This window comes from Myxine glutinosa, chromosome 1 (assembly GCF_964187855.1).
Source record: "Myxine glutinosa chromosome 1, kmMyxGlut1.1, whole genome shotgun sequence".
NCBI classification, from domain to species: domain Eukaryota; kingdom Metazoa; phylum Chordata; class Myxini; order Myxiniformes; family Myxinidae; genus Myxine; species Myxine glutinosa.
The window spans coordinates 74,262,442-74,283,763 of NC_136261.1; the positions used below are offsets into that span (position 1 = coordinate 74,262,442).

Below are 21,322 nucleotides of genomic sequence, written 5' to 3' on the forward strand. Positions count from 1 at the left end.
ATTTAAAACAACAAGAGAAAGACATAACATGTCATAGCCCTGCTGTGGTTTTAGTAATTTTTCTGTTCTGAGTTAAAAGCTGTCAGTCGGCCATCTTTGGTCAGATGACAAAACAAAATCTTCTGCATATGTTTTCTCATGTATTGTCTTTGTGTCAAGTTTGAAGAAAATCGGTCGATGCATGTCCGAGAAATTGTTGTAGACATGTTTAAGCAACAAATTGGCATCCAGTCGGCCATCTTGGATCTGATGTCGCAAAAAATGACGTGCTTATGTAAGCCATCATTCATTATTATCTATGTGCCAAGTTTGAACAGCATCGGTAAATGCATGTCTGAGAAATAGTTGAGGACGTGTTCAACATCGGGTTTTTTTACAACGAAAATGGCTGCCTGTCGGCCATCTTTGATCGCATCACGAAACCATCTTTGACCATCTTTGATCACATAGCATCACGTGTTGTGTTTGTGTCAAGGATGAACAAAATCAGTCCATACATCTCTGAGATATGGTTGCGGACGCACGGACGGACGGATGAAACCAATCCATAAGCCCTCGTTTCGTACTAAGTCCAACGGGGGAGAGGGGGGGGGAGGGGTTAATAAAATATAAAAACTCGAATGGCACTCGGTAGAGCACACACAACTCCACTAGGCTGGACAGTTTCCGTTATGTATCCCACTGATAGGCCGGATCTGCATTCGGACTTCAACCAAAATCTGATTGGCTTGCTCTTGTCACCTACCCAACTGATCCACCAAATTGTATTATAACTCGTCACAACGTTTTGAGATATTGTGCTATATTTTGTTTTTGGCCCCATCTCTCAATGGTGACGAATCACTTGGAAAAAATTTTATTCTCGTATCCGGATCTGGATATTCACCTAAATCGAATCAATTTGTCCTTGTCACATACCCAACAAGTTTTGGCCGAATCCGTCCATAACCTTTTGTGGTATTCTGCTCACAGATAGACAGATAAACAGACTGGGGTGAAAACACAACCTCCATCCACTTTCAGTGGCAGAGGCAATAATAATAAAATCCAGAACGTGCCCACGACCAAACCAAGTGTATGAATGTGAGATCTTATCAAACTAGCTTAAAAGGCCTTCATGCACACCACATCATAATGATAGGGTTTGATAGGACTTAAGAGATCACTGTCACACCCAGCGGCAAGGTGAGTGGCCAGAGAGGGAAGTGAAAAACCACCCTGCTCTCATAAAAACGCAACCTTCTCTCATCAAAGTGCAACCTTTTCTCTTAGATCTCTCATGTCTGGCCCTTTTATTATTTGGGCTCGTGTGTTCTTCTGCTCTGGTTCTTTCAACCCTCGACTCCGATTCTGCTACTGGACCACATGGCATTAGCTCACATGTCCTAAAAACCTGCTCTGCTGCTCTTGCACAGCCTACCTCTGCCCTTTCCACCCTATCATTTGCTCTGGGTCATCTTCCAACTGCTTGGAAATCCACCAACATGACTGCATGACTTAGAACGGTGCAAAAACTGATCCACTTAACTATACACAAAGAATTAAGTTAAGCACCCCTACACAACGAATTAAGGTAAGCACCCCCTAATATATATTCTTTGTGTATATGTATACATTGGCATATATTCTAAGGTATGTGAGATCAAATAATGAGTGGTATGACATTAGCAATTATCCATTGATGAAATGCAGATGAGTGCACTCGTAGGGTTGAGTTGGGTTGAGTAGTGATCCGATCACGTGTGTCCTACACACGTTATTGACGCAAAGATCGCTAGAGGTCTTCTCAGAACAATGACTGTACGTTAGAAAACATAAACGTCATCCACACTGTCCGTGATGGACCTATAGCTCCATACTTAAATTGAGGTGAAAATATGCCTAAAATTCCCAAAAAATTTCACCTTAAATTATTCAGAATAAAATATTGAAAACGGCATGATTGTTATGTTTTTATGTGACCATAATATCACTTCTCCAGAAAATATAGCAATATCATGGGTATATTACACTGTTTTGACGACAACAAACTTGTAATGTGCGAGGTTGTAAAAAAACGGGGGGGGTGCTTAACTTAATTCTTTGTGTATATAAACCTATCAGCTTACTCCCAATCATCAGCAAGGTGATGGAATCCATCATTGCAGTTGATGTGAAATCCTTACTTTTCTCCAACAGCCGCGTCTAAGATCAGCAATTTGGTCTCAGACCAGATCACTCCACCTGGGACATGCTGCTTCGACTCACCCAACAATGGATGGAGGCCCTCAATATCAGACGTGAGATCAGGGCCATCTCTCTTGACATATTTCGTGCTTTTGATACAGTCTGACATCTTGCCTTACTCTCCAAACTCTTTACCTATGGCATCCAAGGCTAACTCCACACATGGCTGACTGACCTTTCTACTCTCGTAGCCAAGGTGTGGCACTCAACGGAATACTTTCGCCTACTTTCCCTGCCAAGGCTGGAGTGCCCCAATGCAGTGTTTTGGGACCAGTCCTTTTCCGGATTAGACATTCATCAATGATCTCTCTGATTCTCTAGAAAACACTCTCTATCTATTTACAGATGACTCCACCCTCTGCCGTGACATCCCTCATCCTTCAGACAGGCAGGTTACACCCTCTTCTATCTCTTCAGACCTTGAAAACCTCACAAGCTGGTCAAACACTTGGAATATGTCTTTCAGTCCTGACAAATCTCACAATCTCACTAACTCTCTCTGAAAGGACCGTCTGGCAAACTCTCCTTTCTACTTTCTTAACAATCCTCTGGAGGAAGTTCAGCCATTCAAACTCCTGCATATCACTACCAGCCATGACCTAACAACCACATTTCAAAGGTGGCCTCCAAAGCCAGTGGCCTTTCAGGTTTTTCCATCATACAAAGTCCTTCCTTGGCATCCACCTACCAGGCCTTCATCTGCAGCTTGATGGAGTACTGCTCGCTCTCCCCTCTGGCCTGGTTCCGTTGCCTCACCTCTTGCTCAGATTGATGCCTTGGAGACCAAGGACTTTAAGATTCTTGGAATCTCCCCCGATGAAGCTGAGTCTATGGGTCTATCACTTCGCCATCATAGACAGGTCAGTGGCCTCTGTTTTCTACCGCCTCCTTCCTGGTCTTGCACCTTCTGCTCTTTCTGTGGTACACCCTCCCCCCCCCCCCCCCCCCCCAGGTTTTTGCAGAACACAAAGGGTCCACCATCATCCACCTTCTGGTGAAACTACTTAAATCCAGGATCACTGGTCACCTCCAGTCATTTATTCGTTTTTTTCCCCACCTGTGAAACCAACTTCCACATTGTCTTCAATCCCATTCTTCCCTCCAAGTCTTCAAGACAGCTGTTCAACACCATCTCAGATCATCCCCAATCCAAAACCATGATATTTTCTACCCTCGTTAACCCCTCCCCCCCAACCTAACCCCAATCCTTCCTCCTTCTAAATTTCCCCCCTGAAAGTTTCCTTCTGTCTCCATCTTCTCCTCCCCATGCATCTGCACTTTGCCCGCCATTCCTCCCTACACCCGTTGTTTGTCCATCTCCATCTATCTTGGCCTTCAGCTCCGCTGTTGGTGTCCCCCACCCTCTCTCTGCTGTTTCTTTTGTCCTGTTGCATCCTGATCTGTTCACTGTACTAGTTCTACGGTAGCTCTTACATGAGCCTCGACTATGTGCACAATTTTTTTTTAAATCAAAGCAATTAGGGAGGGTGGGAGAGTAAAGAAGGTTTAATTGAGAAAAGAAATTCAAGTAAATGAGAGGAAGAGGTGAGAGGGGTAAATAGAGGGTGAAGTTCAGAACGAGATAGGAATTAGAAGGGAAGGGAATTAGAAAACATGGTGGGTGGAAGAAGGAGGTCAGAGAAGGTGAAAAATTGAAAGAAGATAATTATGCCTTCAAAGCACACCCTGTGTGATTGGGGGGATGACATTACATTTTCCAATGCCCCCCTGGCCCAGTCGAGGCTGACTCGCTTCCTTAAGGTTAAATTCATCGGGGCCTTAGTCCAGGGTCGTGAGCTATCTCTTGTCTCAGGCAGTCCCAGTGTACTCATAGGTAAGATTGATTGACTTATGCATGGGGTCGGTGCCAGGCAGGCTCCGGCACGATAGTTTTGTTTGGCCTGCCAAGCGAGTGGCTCATCTGACCGATGGAGTGCGAGCTGTACGAGGCAGATTATCCACGGCCCTGTTGTAAACTGTGTATACGGCCATCCGCTGCCTCTTTAATACATAGCGAACGCTTGCCTGGGCCCGTTATCTCCGCTTCCCTGTTTTGATAACAGTAATCGGTAACGCTCTCACTCAACATCCTCTGCACAAAAAGAGCAGTCAACTACACCTGTTATTTGCATAATGCGCATTGTTGCTTTGATTTGCCACTGAGCTCTGGCCCTTTGGCTGGACTAACCATTACCAGCTGCCCCTTTATTCACAACGATAGCCGACGCTGTTTGCGGTGCCTGCACCAGGCCTCGCGGAGAAACATCGAGGAACAAAACGACTTCTGAACAATATTTCCCGTTGCGACCGTTTGTGTGGTGTCCTCACTGTCATGGCGCCATTGATAAATGTTGTTGAACGTGCGTGACGTAGTCCCCATTCTCTCGGATTGAATTTTTTTGTTGAAAAGATTCACTTCCTTGGATCCCATTATACGAAGGACAAATATATCACGTGAAAGGCATTGTGGGAAGTGAGTGCAGAGAGATAAATGTCCGGCCGGTCGGAAAGGACATTCGCCGAGTGAAAATATTAACGAAGGCCTCCAACTCGAGCTGCACATGGCTGATGATACGTCATGAATAATCATTGTTATACTAACAGCTTTTGATAAATGCGATAAAGGATTTTCTGCATCCCATTCATCACCTAAACTCAGTTATTCAGGCCTTTCAATCTGCACTATGATTTCATGCTAAATGAGTCCCCTTTCTTTTAGGAAGATATTTCTCTTGTTTTTACATTTGAAGGACCCCAGTATCAGGGCCTTCGGCCAAGGCTCATGCCTTGTACATGCTTCCCCTCGTTATTATACATATGTCTAATCAGGGTTGATATTCTACACTGTGCTGATACCTCGAGGGTTCTACGTGTCCATACAAATGTGCTACGTGTCACGGTCCAGCGTTGCATCGATAGTGCTGAAGCCTTGGATAGATGTGTCCATGGCCCATACAGTGGGGAATAACGAGTCAAAATGTCTGACAAATTTGTGCACCCAACGAATTCATGAGCATAAATGTCATATGTTAAAATCCTTCCGCGGGTTTCCACGAGATAACATAAGGAACTAGAACGGCACTCGGTAGAGAGCATACCTCCGGCCAGGTTGAACAGTTTTATGGTTTTCTATCCCACTGATAGTCCGGATCTGGATTCTGACCTGAACCGAAATCTAGTCGGCTTGTTCTTGTCACCTAAACAACTCGTCCCCAAAGTTTCGTCATAACTCGTCCACAATTTTTTACAATATCATGTTATTTTATCGCTTTTTGTCCCATCTCTCAATAGTGAAGAATAACTTGAAAATTAAATAATTCCAGTATCCGAATCCACATTCAGATCTTCACCAAAATCGAATCGATTAGTCCTTGTCACACACCCAACCGGTCCACCAAGTTTCGTCCAAATCCGTCAATAACTTTTTGAGATATCGTGCTATGTATCGTTTTTAACCCCATCACTCAATGGTGAAGAATCACTTAACAATTAAATAATTCTAGTATTCGAATCCACATGCAGATCTTCACCAAATCGACTCGATTAATCCTTGTCAGACACCCAACCGGTCCACCAAGTTTCGTCCAAATCTGTTCATAACTTTTTGAGATATTCTGCTATATATCAGTTTTAGCCCTTTCACTCAATGGTGAAGAATGACTTTTAAAAAATTCTACTACCCGGATCCGAATCCGGATCTTCACCAAAATTGAATTGATGAGTCCTTGTCTCACAAACACAATCTGCTCACCAGGTTTCATACAAATCCATCTACAACTTTTTGAAATATCATCATATATAGTCAGGTTCACTGTGGTAACAAATATAATTTCGTTCAAAATTTTTGGAGATTAGCAAAACTGTACATTTGTGGAATCATCAGAGCATGAGGAATCCAAAAATTAATGTTGGCATTTGCACAGACACCTGCATGGCCGCCATTTTGGATTTTCAAAATGGCCACCATAAAATACATATTTTGCGCCATCTCGGCTTCTAGTCAACCTAGAGACTTAATTAAATATGCTAATCCTATGTTTTCTGGGTCAAGGAATCCAATAAAGGCCTCAAAATAGTGCTCAGGATTATAGAAAAGCAACAAACATAGGTAATTGAAAACCATTGTCTTTATATTTGTGATATAACTGTATTACATAATACACGATATTGCAAGTCCTTTGAAGTTATAGGTTGTTATAGGAAGTTATAGGTAGTATCAGATTGAACTATAAGTCCTATACACAGGATCTACTAGGTCTATACCGTTCAGGAATATGCTTTTACAGATCTTCATCACTGTCCTGAGGGTCATTTTCGCAAAGGTTTCTACGCAAATGCCAACATTAATTTTTGGATTCCTCATGCTCTGAATATTCCAAAAATGTATAGTTTTGCTAATCTCCAAAAATTTTGAACGAAAAAACATCGTGAACCTGACTAATATGTCGTTTTTGGCCCCATCACTAAATGGTGAAGAATCACGTAAAAATTATCTGATCGGGATCTGGATTTGAATCTTCACCAAAATTAAGTCAATTCTTCCTTGTCACATACCCAAACCATCCATCAAGTTTCGTCCGAATTCGTCCACAACTTTTTTATGTATCGTGCTAGATATCGATTAGTTGCCATATCTCTCAATGGTGAAGAATCATTTAAAAAAATTCTCGGATCCAGATCCCGATCCGGATGTTAACCAAAATTGAATCAATTCTTCCTTGTCGCTCACACACAACCAACCTGTCCACCAAGTGTCGTCCGAATATATCCACAACTTTTTGAGATATCCTGTTCACAAACAAACAGACAGACAAACAAACAAGAAATATGCCGTGCATAGCACGATACTTGCGAAATCCCTGAAATAGGTTGTTGGCCTATGATGACCTCAAAAATAATTGGTGGTTGAATTCAGTGACCTGATATGTAAATCCTCTTAAAATTTCAAGTCAATCAGATGAAAATTGACGATTTTTGAAATTTGGCCTGTGTTGCCCATAAAAATACTTGGTGGTTGAATTCAGTGACCAGATATGCAAGTCCTCTTCAAATTTCAAGTCAATTGGATGAAAATTGAGGATTTTAGAAATTCGGTCTATGTTGACCTTTTGGCCTATACACCTGTTGAATTCAGTGACCAGATTTGCAAGTCCTCTTCAAATTTCAAATTAATCGGATAAAAATTGATTATTTTAGAAATTCGACCTATGTTGACATTTTGGCCTGTATTGACCTTTTGGCCCATGTTGACCTCAAAAATACTTGGTGGTTGAATTCAGTATCCATATATGCAAATCCTCTTAAAGTTTCAAGTCAATTGGATGAAAGTTGAGGATTTTATAAATTTGGCCGATGTTGACCTAAAATATAATTGGTGGTTGAATTTATTGACCAGATACGCAAATCCTCTTCAAATTTCAAGTCAATCAGATGAAAATTTAGGATTTTTGAAATTTGACATAGATGGTGACCTTTGGCCTATGGTGACCTATTGACCTTTAGACCCCAAAAACAACAGGCTTCTTGCTTATGAGCAACTCTACCATTTGGTGAAGTTTCGTGAAGATCGGTTGAAAATTGTGACCTGTAGGCGACTGACATACAGACAGACAAACAAACAAGAAGACGTCATGCGGAGCACGATACTTGCAAAATCCGCTCCCCTCCCCCCCCCCCCCCCAAAAAAAGTTTTCCATTGATACAGCAAATTGTTCATTTAATGAAGATTAAAATTTACGATCTTGATCAAAGCTCAGGTCAACAGGATGAAAAGTGATGATTTTTCAGATGAAAAATGATGATTTTAGAAGTTTGACATTGGGTTGACCTTTGACCTTTTGACCTCCAAAATAGTTGGTTTCCCAATTCAGTAAGGCAATGCACAAATGCTGTTCAATTTTAAAGTCAATCGGATGAAAATTGATGGGTTTTCAGATGAAAATTGATGATTTTGGAAGTTTGACCTAGAGTTGACCTTTGACCTTTTGGCCACATAAATAGTTGGTTTCATATTTCGTGACATAATGTGAAAATGCTGTTCAATCTCCAAGTCAATCGGATGAAAATTGATGGTTTTTCAGATGAAAATTGATGATTTTTGAAGTTTGACCTTCAGTTGACCTTTGATCTTTTGACCTCAAAAACGGTTCATTTTCCAATTTAGTGACTCAATATAAAAATTATATTAAATTTTCAAGTCAATCGGATCTAAAATGGCGTTTTAGAAATTTGACCGAAAGATGACCTTTGACCTCAAAAGCAATAGGCTTCTCAATTGGGACGACCTACACAACTTGGTGAAGTTTTGTGACGATCAGTTTAGAATTGTGACCTGTAGGCCAGTGACAAACAGACAAACAAACAGGCAGATAGAACCACAAACGCAACTGACCAATAGACCTGAAAATTTTTCGATTTTGCAAGTAACAAAGACAGACAGACAGACAGACAGACAGACAGAATAACGCACAAGACCGACCAATATACTTGAAAAATCTTCGATTTTCGCAAGTGACAAACATACAGACAGTGTTGAAAACATAACGTACGTCCACCTTCGGTGGCGGAGGTAATGAAATTCTCAGCTCGCACGACTTTTTGATGGCAACGACATTCCATGTTGCGTCAAACAGTAATTGTGTCTTCATTTACATACACACATTGTAGGGAAGTCATTATCTCAGTTTAAATACCAAATACAGCTGGTCGTCCCTGCCGACGGGATTTGGCGAGGGAGACCGAGACTGTTTTGTGGCTGCAACTGTAAAGTCATTTAAATCCCGTTGCATCAAGCTTGAGCTCGCCATCCTGTGGGAGAGGTGCTCGACCGTCCAAGCGGAATTGTTTGCTCCTCCAGAAAGCAGGGATGGCTCTGTTCAGAAGGCAGCGGGCCATGAATCGAAGCGCAGCTCTGGCTCTCTTCCCCTGCCCTGTACCAGCACTAATTAGCCACGTCTGCAATTAATTAGTGGGGCTTATGCACTGCTTTGTTGATTATGCTACTGCCACTCGATGATTAATTGTTGGAATGAGACCCAAGGCACAGAGGGTGACTGTAGTAGTTTGGTGTCTGTGCCGGTGTGACCACTGCAAAAGGAGCGACTGTGTGAGGGCAATGGTCAAGCTAGTCCAAACGATTATAAAGAACCTTTCTCAGTCTTAGCTATCAACGTTTTCTTCAACGAAGCTTTATAGCAATGATCTGAACAATTTTCCGTTGCCATGGTGTTTAGGGTTAGGGTTAGGGTTAGGGTTTGGGTTAGAGTTAGGGTTAGTATTCGTGCATACCCTTTGCACAATTTATTTAAAATGAAGGAACGGCAGTGGGAGTAGTGGGGCAACAGTTATTTGGCACAAGCAGGAATGGAATGGGAGAGAGAGAGAGAGACAGAGAGAGAGAGACAGAGACAGAAAGAGAGAGAGACAGAGAGAGACAGAGAGACACAGAGAGAGACAGAGAGAGAGAGAGACAGAGAGACAGAGAGACAGAGAGAGAGAGAGAAAGAGAGAGATACAGAGAGACAGAGACAGAGACACACAGAGAGAGAGAGAGAGACAGAGAGAGAGAGAGACAGAGAGACAGAGAGGGAGAGACAGAGAGGGAGAGACAGAGAGAGAGAGAGAGAGAGAGAGAGAGAGAGAGAGAGAGAGAGAGACAGAGACAGAGACACAGAGACAGAGAGGGAGAGACAGAGAGGGAGAGACAGAGAGAGAGAGACAGAGACAGAGACAGAAAAAAAATACTGAAACCAGAAAGTAGGAGGTCTGCATTAGGAAGGGTTAGGGATAAGGATCATGGATCAGAATGAGGGGGGATAGAATGGGGGATGGCATTCGCTGGTGGTGCACCACACTACCAAAGGTGGTGCCTTTGAGTGAAGAGTGGGAAATAATGGGAGTACTGGGGTATAAAAGCACTTGTGCTCTATTGACCAATGAATGAGCAAGAATCCTTCAGGTCACAGTGAAAATGTAAAGGGAGTGGGTTTGTGGGGATTGTAAAGATAAATAATGGGGTTGGGAGACACGATGGTAGTGAGCTGCCACCTTGAACCACTGGAGGGAGGAGCAGGATCAGAATGTCACAGTTAGATTCTTTTGCAGGTGGTGTCAGGTGGACATGGTGGGAGTTATTTTACCACATTTTGGAATGCTTCCTGTCATGACACTTTATGTTTAGAATCTTCTCCATCCAAGCAGAGTCTCCAATGCTGTTGCTGCAGAATGGTCTCCCAAACCAAGATGTTGGAACAAGTTCCCCAGGTTTACAAGAACAGAGGAGTTGATTGGCCGTTTCCTTCTCAGTGGACCAATCCAGGACAGGACAGTTCATGAACTTTCCACCTGGCAGGTTGCGGCAGCATCGCTCTCTGCTGAACTGGAGAAAATCAGCAACTTGTCATCTTCCAGGAACATGTATTTTACTGCAAGAAAACCCATATTCTTGCTTTGTTCAGCCATATCGTGATCGGCAAGAAAATCCCACATTTTATTTCAGTTATCAGTTTCTGGAAGAGGTGCATCCTCTGGGGCCTCTCGGCCTCACTGTGTCTTGCACAGGTCATCTCTCCAAGCTGGACACTTCATCAGAATCTTCCTCAGGGCGAAGTTCCTCCTCAGCCGTTGCTCAGCTTGTAACGATATCCAAAGCCTCCATCTGGGGAGTCTTGGAATATGATTCCCTACTGTGGATTGGTGCTCCTGCTTCCTATCTTGAGACCCTGGGATCTATGGTTTATGATGTCATTGGAGTCTCAGGGCATGCTTCTTGCTCACTGCAGGAAGGTTGTTTGGCCTTTCAGTTATTTACCACCTCTGTTCAGGACTTGCTCCTCTTGCCCTCTCACCTTCCCGCCCAGCCCCTACCCCACCATGTTGCACATGTTCTGCCAGAAATCCTTTCCTTGGATCACTCTGCATGTCTAAACCCCACGTTCACCTCCATTTTTTCATCTCCCTCTTTTCCCATCTGCAAAACTGTAGTCCTGAGTCCATTGCTTGATCCCTTTAAATCTGCTGCCCACTGCCACATTATGGTCTCTCCCATTTTCTTTACCGAGATGTACTCCACCCGGTTAGACCCTGTTTTCTTAACACCCAGTTATATCTAGAACTCGTAGTGGAGCTACCCCACACACATCTCACACACATGGACATACAGACAAATACACGAGACCCAAAACAGGACTAGCTGTTAGACAAGACAAACACCGCCACTGAGCTTGACGGAAGTGCTTGCTCAGTTTCGTCCTCCTCGTGGATTCCAACGACGGGGATGGCCGTGCTCTTATCCTTTCAAATCTGAATGCCAAGTAAGGAAGAAGCACTCACCATTTTAAAGGTCTTTGGTATGACTTGGCCTGGCATTGAACCTCCGACCTCCCGGACTCGGAGCGGACGCTCTCTAACCGTTGCACCACCGAGTCTGTTCCCATACTTCTGAAATTCCCTTCTTTGTGCTGCTTTGATCCGTTTGTTGTTGTCCTACTGTTTTCCTTTTGATCTATGGTGTCTGCTGATCCATTATCTCATGTCTTTCTGCTCGACCTTGAGTCTCGATACAGTTTTCAATATTTTTTTTAGCACTGCCGCATGATGCTGTCGCCCCCCTGGATCAAATCCATGTACCGTTCCTGTCCTATGGGGCTCCTAATCTGCTCACATTAATGTAAAAATGAATGTACAGCAAGTATTATTTATTCACAAGCTTAATTTACATATAAAGCTTTCACAATAATGAAAAAGAAAAGACTAACAATGGAATTCTGGTTGACAATTTTTATTGAGATACTCCCTCGGCGAGCTAGAAAGTAATGATTATGATTCAGTCATAAAGTTGCAATGAGGGTTATTCATAAGAATAATCACAAGTAGATGCCATCAATCGTGCGCAGCGGCCAATTTACCCCAAATTAACGTTTATTACCACTTTGGGATGACTGGGAACGGCTTTTGGGTTTCTGAGCTTGTTTGCTTTCACAAGACAATTGCTTGCAAAGGTTTGTTGCTTAGGATACAGTAATTCTGATTTAATATCACTTCGACACATCGGTGAACTTGAGGTCACGATCCAAACGTTGTGCACCGTGTTGTTTAAAGGTCTCCTTTGGCCTGCAGCGGCCTTTGAGAAAAGTGGGTGGGAGATAAGGCCTAAGGGACATGGCCTGGACCTCTTTGCTTGTTCTGCTGATAAGACGGGCAGTGTGAACAGGAATCTGAGTGCATAAAACGGTTTAATGTTTAATTTGCCGACTTCATTCCGTTGACTATAAAAGGGAAGAGTTGTTTGCTTAAGTTTACTTTGTTTAAACTTGGTTCTATGAAAAAAACTTTTATTGCATTATCGACACTGCTGTCCAAGCTATTATTGCTCGCTCTCCGCTTGTTCGTGTGGGTGTTGTGACGACCTGTGGAGCATTTGGTTTATTCTAAGCACTGACCTGCATGTGACACAACAGTGTACTGTGTGTACTGTGTGTATTGTGTGTATTGTGTGTGTTTGTGTGTGTATGCAAAAGACAGAGTTTGGAAAAGAGGGTTGAAGCTTGTGGGGGAGGAGGGGGTGGGAGAGGGTATGGAGGTGGTTGCTGAGTTGGAATTGACAGTGGGGGGTTGAGCACTTGAAAATGAAAGGGGTTGGGGACTTGAAGTTGAGTCAATATATACATCGTCAATAAATAAATTGAAATAATAATAATAAATTAATTAATAATAATAATTAATAATAATATAATAATAACAATAATAATAATAATTAATAATAATAAAAAACAGTCAAATAATAAATCGGGCAGTTGAAGTTAATCATTGGAATCTCCTGCAATGAAGCTGATTCTGAGGGGCCTTTCACTTTTTCACCGCAGGCAGGTTGGTGGTCTTTCTGTCTTCTACCGACTCCTCTCCGGCCTTGCACACACTGCTCTGTCTGTGCTCTGTCCCCCAAATATTCTTCGCAGGATGCACAAGGTCTGTCAGCAACCCTATTCTGGTGAAACTGACTGAGCCAAGACTCTCTGCTCACCTTCACTCTTTCATTCCACTTTTCTCCCACCTCTGGAGCAAACTTTCCTCACTCTCTTCAATCCCCACTACTCCCTCCAGGTCTTTAAAACAGCTGTTCACCACTATCTCTTGTCCTCCCCCATCCAAAACCTTTATCTTTTCTACCCCCATTAATCCACCCCAAATCCACCTTTTTCAAATTCCGTTTTTTTTCCCCTCAAAGTCCTTGTGGTGTGCATCTTATTTATCCCGTATGCTCTGCCTCAGCCCTCTCCCTTCCCACAGATCTCCTGATATCCCTGTTCTATACTGTTCTTATGCTTCCCTCTCTCTCTCCCTCTCGTCTCCAGCTCCCTTTATTATATGTTATATGTTTTAGTTTTTACACGAGCCTCGACTTGGTATACAAAAAAAAGTCACATTTTACATTATGCGGAATTTTCGTGGGTCCCTGCCATTATGCTGTCAAAGGACATTCCGAGAAAACTCTCCTTAAATATTACACGCTCGATTGGGAACGAATTCCCGAAGAACAGCTGTCCGTAACTTGGTTGTGTGTGTGTGTGTGTGTGTGTGTGTGTGTGTGTGTGTGTGTGTGTGTGTGTTTGTGTGTGTGTGTGTTGTGTGTGTGTGTGTGTTGTGTGTGTGTGTGTGTGTGTGTAATTTCTTAGCAAAATGGTCTAGACGGATGAAAACGTTTCTCTGAGCCATCTCAACTTTATTCAAATCAAAACCAAACTATAAACTGTCATCCTGGTGTTTCACAGGCAGGGTGATTCATCAATGTGTGTGACATCCCTCAAATTGTTGTGAGACTGGGTGTCCCGTTTTTTCGACATTACTTGGTGGATCCCACAAATTTTCATGTCCACCAACTTTGAAAAAGTTTTTTTCATTGAACCTCTGTGTATATGTATGTATATATATATATATATATATATATATATATATATATATATATATATATATATATATATATATATATATATATATTATTATATATATATATACATATATTTACATACATACAGTCATGTGAAAAAGTAAATACACCCCAAGTAAAGTTTTGACTTTTTCAATATATTTCAACAAGCAGCTATTTGATCTTCATTTCAACAATATTGAGAGATAAAGGTGATATATATAAACAAATATCATGAAACATTTACATTTTGTAGTTAAACCCTGGTGTTGGGCTAGCGGCTAGGGTGCCAGCTTAGGATCCTGGGTTCGAATCCCGGTCGATCGCTGAATTAACGCCTGGGGGGTTGACTCAGCCTGTCATCCTTCCGAGGTCGGCTATTGAGTACCAGTTCACTGGGTAATTCACCTGCTTGTTGTAAAAGGCGACAAAAAGGGTTGGCGGCAGGAAGGGCATCCGGCTGTAAAACATTGCTTCAAAAAGGGGACCAAAAAACAACAACAACCACGGTCCCCGAAAAGGCCAACCCCTGCTTTGCGGGGGAAAATGGCCTCTAAAGGTGTTTTTTTTTTTGTTTTGTTTTTTACATTTTGGAGTCCATTGTATAATTTAAATACACATAAATGCAAATGTCACAAGTGGAAAAAGTAAGTACACCCCTACATTTATCACGACTTCAAATACCTAAAATTAGAATCACGTGCACCAGCTCAGGTGCAAATGATTAGAACATCATTAGAGAGGATCTTGGAGGAACCTGTCTTATTTAAATCTCAGACATTTAGTTTGGTTTGCTCTCGTTGTTGAAGTGTGTGACTGTCACCATGCCAAGATCAAAAGAGCTCTCTGAGGCCTTCAGAAGAAGGTTATAGATGCCGACGAGTCTGGGAAGAGATTTAAAAAGATCTCCAAACAATTTGAAATCATATCATTCGACTGTCCGGAAGATCATCTACAAGTGGAGAAGACTCCAAACAACTGCCAACTTGTTCAGCCCAGGCCGCCCCAGCAAGTTCAGCCCGAGAGCAGACCGCAAGATGCTGAAAGAAGTCTCTAAGAACCCCAGAATGTCATCACGGGACCTACAGGTAGCTCTTGCCACTGATGATATCAAAGTGCACGAGTCTACCATTAGAAAGAGGCTGCACAAATTGATCTACATGGGAGGTGTGCCAGGAGGAACCTTTGCTGTCCATAAAGAACATCAGGGCAAGACCAAAGTTTGCCAATAAACACCATGCAAAGACCAGCACTTCTGGACAATGTGCTCTGGACAGATGAGTCAAAGGTAGACCTATTTGGCCACAGTACCAGAAGACATGTTTGGCAAAACCAAAGACAGCATTTGACCACAAGAACCTGATACCAACTGCAAAGCATGGTGGTGGAAATATTATGGTATTGGGGGCAGCTTTGCTGCATCAGGGCCTGGGCAGCTCACCATCAGAGAATCCACTATGAATTCTTCATTGTACCAGAGGGTGCTTGAGGATAATGTGAGGCCATCTGTCGGAAAGTTGAAGCTCAACGAAGGTGGACCTTGCAACATGACAATGATCCTAAACATACCAGTAAATCCATCAAGGAATGGCTGAAAAGAAAGAAATGGAGGGTTCTGGAATGGCCAAGTCAAAGCCCGGATCTAAAATCTAAATCCCATCGAGATGTTGTGGGGGGGATTTGAAACAAGCAGTGCATGCAAGAAACCCCTCAAACATCGCACAGCTGAAAGAATTCTGCATGGAGGAGTGGGCAAAAATTTCTCCCAGTCGATGTCAGAGAATGGTAGATAGTTATAAGAAACGCCTACTTGACGTTGTTTCTGCCAATGGGGGCAATACCACCTATTAGAGCCCAAGGGTGTACATACTTTTTCCACATGCGACATTTGCATGTATGTTTATTTAAATTAAACAATGGACTACAAAATGTAAATGTTTCATGATGTTTGTTATATTATATCACCTTTTATCTTATCAATATTGAAATGAAGATCAAATAGCTGCATGTTGAAATATATTGAAAAAGTCAAAACTTTACTTAGGGTGTACTTACTTTTTCACATGACTGTATACATATATATATATATATATATATATATATATATATATATATATATATATATATATATATATATATATATATATATATATATGTATGTATATATATATATATATATATATATATATATATATATATATATATATATATATATATATATATATATTGTGAGAAACCACCGGTGAAACCACCTGTTCTCACGACCGATTTGGTGCCCCGCCCACCGCGTGACGTGGCATCCTTGGAGCCTCACGCGATCGGGGGGGAATTCGGCACGTGATTGGTGGAGGGGTCAGAGAGCGCGGTCGCCATCTTAGGCGACGCACACGGCTCGAAGGCTCCGAGTGGGAAATATCATAAGGGTTTTCCTTGAAGCCTCCGGACAGCCGAGTTGGGCTGGTCGAATACCGTTCTGTATTTTACGAGCGAGGAACTCCAGAAGAGAACGAGTGATTCCCGGCTTCGTGTTGGAGCTACTGGCCGACCGTTCCTGCCGGCCTTGTGCGGTATTCCATCCTGTTACCCTCCGAGTCCCGGAGGTCGTCGATTGGAACCGCGAGAGATATTACCTGCGTCCTGGTTGGAGCTCCTGGTGCCGACCGTTCCTGCAGGCTTTGTGCAGTATTCCATCCTGTTACCTTTTATGGTTTTGTGATCGAGCCAATAAATAATCGTGCCTTACCCCTAGAAGGCCGATTAAAACCCAATTGTGTTTATTGAGTTCTCTTTTGTTCACTCCGTGGACTACTTGAAGCCCGGACATTAACGTCCGTATTCCGTGCTGGGATACATTCCACAGACGGGATCGCGACAAATGGGTTGCTCGTCCTAGGATCATTCAAGTAAGAGCCATTCGATTGAGACGGGAATTCTGCAGTGGACGACATCTTCTGGCATCTGTTCATCGCCTTCTCACCAGCGGACGCCGTCTCGGAGGAACTTTCTCGCCGTAGGACGCTGTCTTGGGCAGAGAAGTGAATAGCCTCGGATCCCTCCAAACAACCGACAAAGGATAAGCGAATAGCCTCGGATCCCTCCAAACAACCGAAAAAAAAAAAAAAAAAACGTGAGTATTTGTACGTGGTATTTTTCTCATTGGCAATTTGATGTGCGGGTGATATTGCGTAGTTTGTGTCGTATTTCCCCAACAGAGCGTTGTGTTTGAGCGTTGTGTTTGAGGTTGTGTTTTGTGCCTGGTCGTATGATAACTCGTAGCCAAGCTATGTCGACCAGGGAAGTGAGAGTTCAACCTGATCATGTTGACAGTCACGTGGGTGGCGAGGTGAGCGACGCAAGCAGCCTTGACCCGGTCACTCAACCCGAGATGTTAGGAAGCGATCCCATCATGACTAAATGCATGCGTTCGCCCTTCTGGACCGGGCTGACTCCGGTTCAACAACTTGACATGTATAACAGGGAGAATGACAGGGCAGAGGCAGAGCGTGCGGCAGCAGCAGAGAGAGAGCGTGCAGCAGCAGAGAGAGAGCATGCGGCAGCAGAGACAGCAGCAGAGAGAGAGCATGCGGCAGCAGAAGCTGAACGCGTCAGAGAGCATGAGTTGCGAATCTTGACTGAACGACTGCGGGCAGAGGGGTCTGCTGCAAGAGTCCCGGAAACTGTTCATGTTCGTTTGCCGGACTGGACGGGAGACACGAAGCCAGAAGCGTATCTGGAGATGGCGGAGAAGTTGTTGGCTGCCGGTGGCATTGATGAGAGCTTGTGGGTCGGCCATCTTGTGAGCCATCTATCTGAGAAGGCGAGGGAGGTATATGCGAGGATGGCAACCGAGGACGCAAACAGATACAGGGCATTGAAGGCCGAGATTTTGAACGCCTATGCGGTGTCCGCATGTATTTATAGGAGAAATTTTTTCAGCTGGACTCGTGAGTCCAGTCAAACCTATGAGGAACATTCGCGGGCCTTGTTGGAACAGCTGCAGAGATGGTTCAAGGGGAGCAAGGTTGAGTTACCTCAAGCGGTGGCGGAACTCCTGGTGCGTTACCGTATCGATCAACAGCTTCCGCCTGACTTAGCATTGTTTCTTGTCGACAAAGACACTGCTTCCTTGGCAGACTGCGTCAACCTTATTGATAAACATGTTTTGGCGTGCAAAATGCTGCAAGTCACGCAGTCGCGTCGTAAGACGGAGGAGTCTGCGATCAAGACCGCCCCCTGTCTGCCCGGCGGCTGGATCGAGGGGAGGGGTTCTCCGATGCCCTCCACTGGTGGCGGTCGCGAGCCGCAGACCAGGGCAGGGCCCTGGTGCGATTTCTGCAAACGCGTGGGGCACGGTGAAAACCGCTGCTTCTCTAATCCCGCTAGTCCGGCCTACCGAGGCAACCCTCCTGTTAAGTCGGAGGGAGATCAGTGGAGCTCATCCGCCGGGCCCTCGCACACGACGGTGGCATCGGTGACCGAGGTCACTGCCACCGAGGCTAATTCCATTCATCCACTGTACCAGGATTATTCAGGGACAGCCTTAGTGGGTGGCCCTGATTCGATGCTGAAGTTTGAGGCCCAATACCTTCGGGATACTGGGGCGACACGGTGTGTTCTCCGGGCGGGGGTAGTTCCGGCCTCTCAGATGCGTTATACCGGCGAGTATACCCTCCTTCGGGGCATTGACCGGGTTCTTGGCCGGTATCCCCTTGCCCTCCTCGAGGTCCGGAGTGACATTTTTAAGGGTCCAGTGACCTGTGTGGTGGTACCCTACTACCCGATACCCGGGGTCTCCTTGCTGATTGGCAATGATGCCATGGCCAGGGAGGAGTCATTGACTCTGACCTGTGGGGGGGTCACTAGATCCCAGAGTAAACAGGCGGAGAGAGTGGCGGAGTCAGACATATCTTTACTCTGGCCCGAGGAGCCTAGCGCCTCGACTCCAGTTCCCGACGGTGACGTTGCGTCAGCTGAAGTCCACCCGAGCCTCCCGTCCAGCCACCCTCAGGTGCCGTGCTCCTCAGGGACCGCTCCCGCCATGTCGCGATTCAGCAGGAACGCTAATGCTAAGGTATATGTGGGAAACCTGGGCAATGGAGCAGCGAAGGCCGAGCTAGGGAGGGTCTTCGAACATTACGGACCACTCCGCAACGTATGGGTGGCTCGAAACCCACCTGGATTTGCAGTTGTTGAGTTTGAAGAGCCACGAGATGCTGAAGATTCGGTCACAGCCCTTGATGGAAGGTTAATTTGCGGATCGCGTGTGTGCGTCGAGATGTCGAATGGCATGTCGCGGCGGCCTCGTTTCAGACGCCCTTTGGTCCGCAGGCCTTTCGACCCGAACGATCGATGTTACCAGTGCGGTGAAAGGGGTCATTACGCATATGACTGTTGTTCTCGACACCGGAGGAGTACCCGCCGCTCTAGGTCTCGGCCCGTTCCCTTCCTGTCAACGCTTCCCCCAACTTGAGTTTGGCCCCCTTGCCTCTCTATTGTGCTTGTGTGAAGTGTAACTCTTGTAGGGTAGATATTAATGTGGTGTATGGTGTTAACTATTGTGTGTGGAAAAAAAAACCAAACTGGTTCATTGTTAACCTGTTAATGCCTGTTAATGGCCTGTGCGTTAATAATTGCGTTATTGTTGCGCTATTGCGTTGCGTTGTATTGTGGCGTTGTTGCGTTATTGTTGTTAATAAGTGTTAATACTTGTTAATGGCGTTAATTGCCTGTTAGCGATTACCGCCATCATCTTGCCATGTGATTTGCACCTACTACAAATACTGGTTTTTAAAAAAACGCCGTCTATTCGACGGGGTTTTTACTTAGGGGGGGAGGACTGTGAGAAACCACCGGTGAAACCACCTGTTCTCACGACCGATTTGGTGCCCCGCCCACCGCGTGACGTGGCATCCTTGGAGCCTCACGCGATCGGGGGGGAATTCGGCACGTGATTGGTGGAGGGGTCAGAGAGCGCGGTCGCCATCTTAGGCGACGCACACGGCTCGAAGGCTCCGAGTGGGAAATATCATAAGGGTTTTCCTTGAAGCCTCCGGACAGCCGAGTTGGGCTGGTCGAATACCGTTCTGTATTTTACGAGCGAGGAACTCCAGAAGAGAACGAGTGATTCCCGGCTTCGTGTTGGAGCTACTGGCCGACCGTTCCTGCCGGCCTTGTGCGGTATTCCATCCTGTTACCCTCCGAGTCCCGGAGGTCGTCGATTGGAACCGCGAGAGATATTACCTGCGTCCTGGTTGGAGCTCCTGGTGCCGACCGTTCCTGCAGGCTTTGTGCAGTATTCCATCCTGTTACCTTTTATGGTTTTGTGATCGAGCCAATAAATAATCGTGCCTTACCCCTAGAAGGCCGATTAAAACCCAATTGTGTTTATTGAGTTCTCTTTTGTTCACTCCGTGGACTACTTGAAGCCCGGACATTAACGTCCGTATTCCGTGCTGGGATACATTCCACAGACGGGATCGCGACAATATATATATATATATATATATATATATATATATACAGAGGTTCAATGAAAAAGACTTTTTCAAAGTTGGTGGACATGAAAATTTGTGGGATCCATCAAGTAATGTCGAAAAACGGGACACCCAGTCTAACAACAATTTGAGGGATGTCACACACATTGATGAATCACCCTGCCTGTGAAACACCAGGATGACAGTTTATAGTTTGGTTTTGATTTGAATAAAGTTGAGATGGCTCAGAGAAACGTTTTCATCCGTCTAGACCATCTTGCTAAGAAATCACACACACACACACACACACACACACACACACACACACACACACACACACACACACACACACACACACACACACACACACACACACACACACACTCACACACACACACACACACACACACTCGCTGCATATATATATATATATATACTCGCTGCATATATACTCAGAGGCAAAAGTTATTGTGACATGGAATTTTTTCATTGGTAATCTTGTGAATGAATTTTTGGATTTGAACCAGAGAAAGAGTGTGTTAAAATGGTCGAAGAAACGCAACCAAGCAGTTGTTGTTCGAATTGCACGAAATTTGCAAGAAGCATGACATATTCGAGAAAAATGGCCAGCAATGTTCACTTTAAAAGGCCAGACAACCAGACGCTTATCATTTCCACTCAATGCAGTCTTAAGAAGTGC

General features: G+C 44.3%; 1 protein-coding gene across 1 annotated transcript in view; it reads left to right on the forward strand.

The window, feature by feature from the left end:
- The window catches only part of LOC137425159 (E3 ubiquitin-protein ligase Rnf220), a 329,803-nt gene that overhangs the window by 115,928 nt on the left and 192,553 nt on the right, over nt 1–21,322 (forward strand). The window lies entirely within an intron of this gene.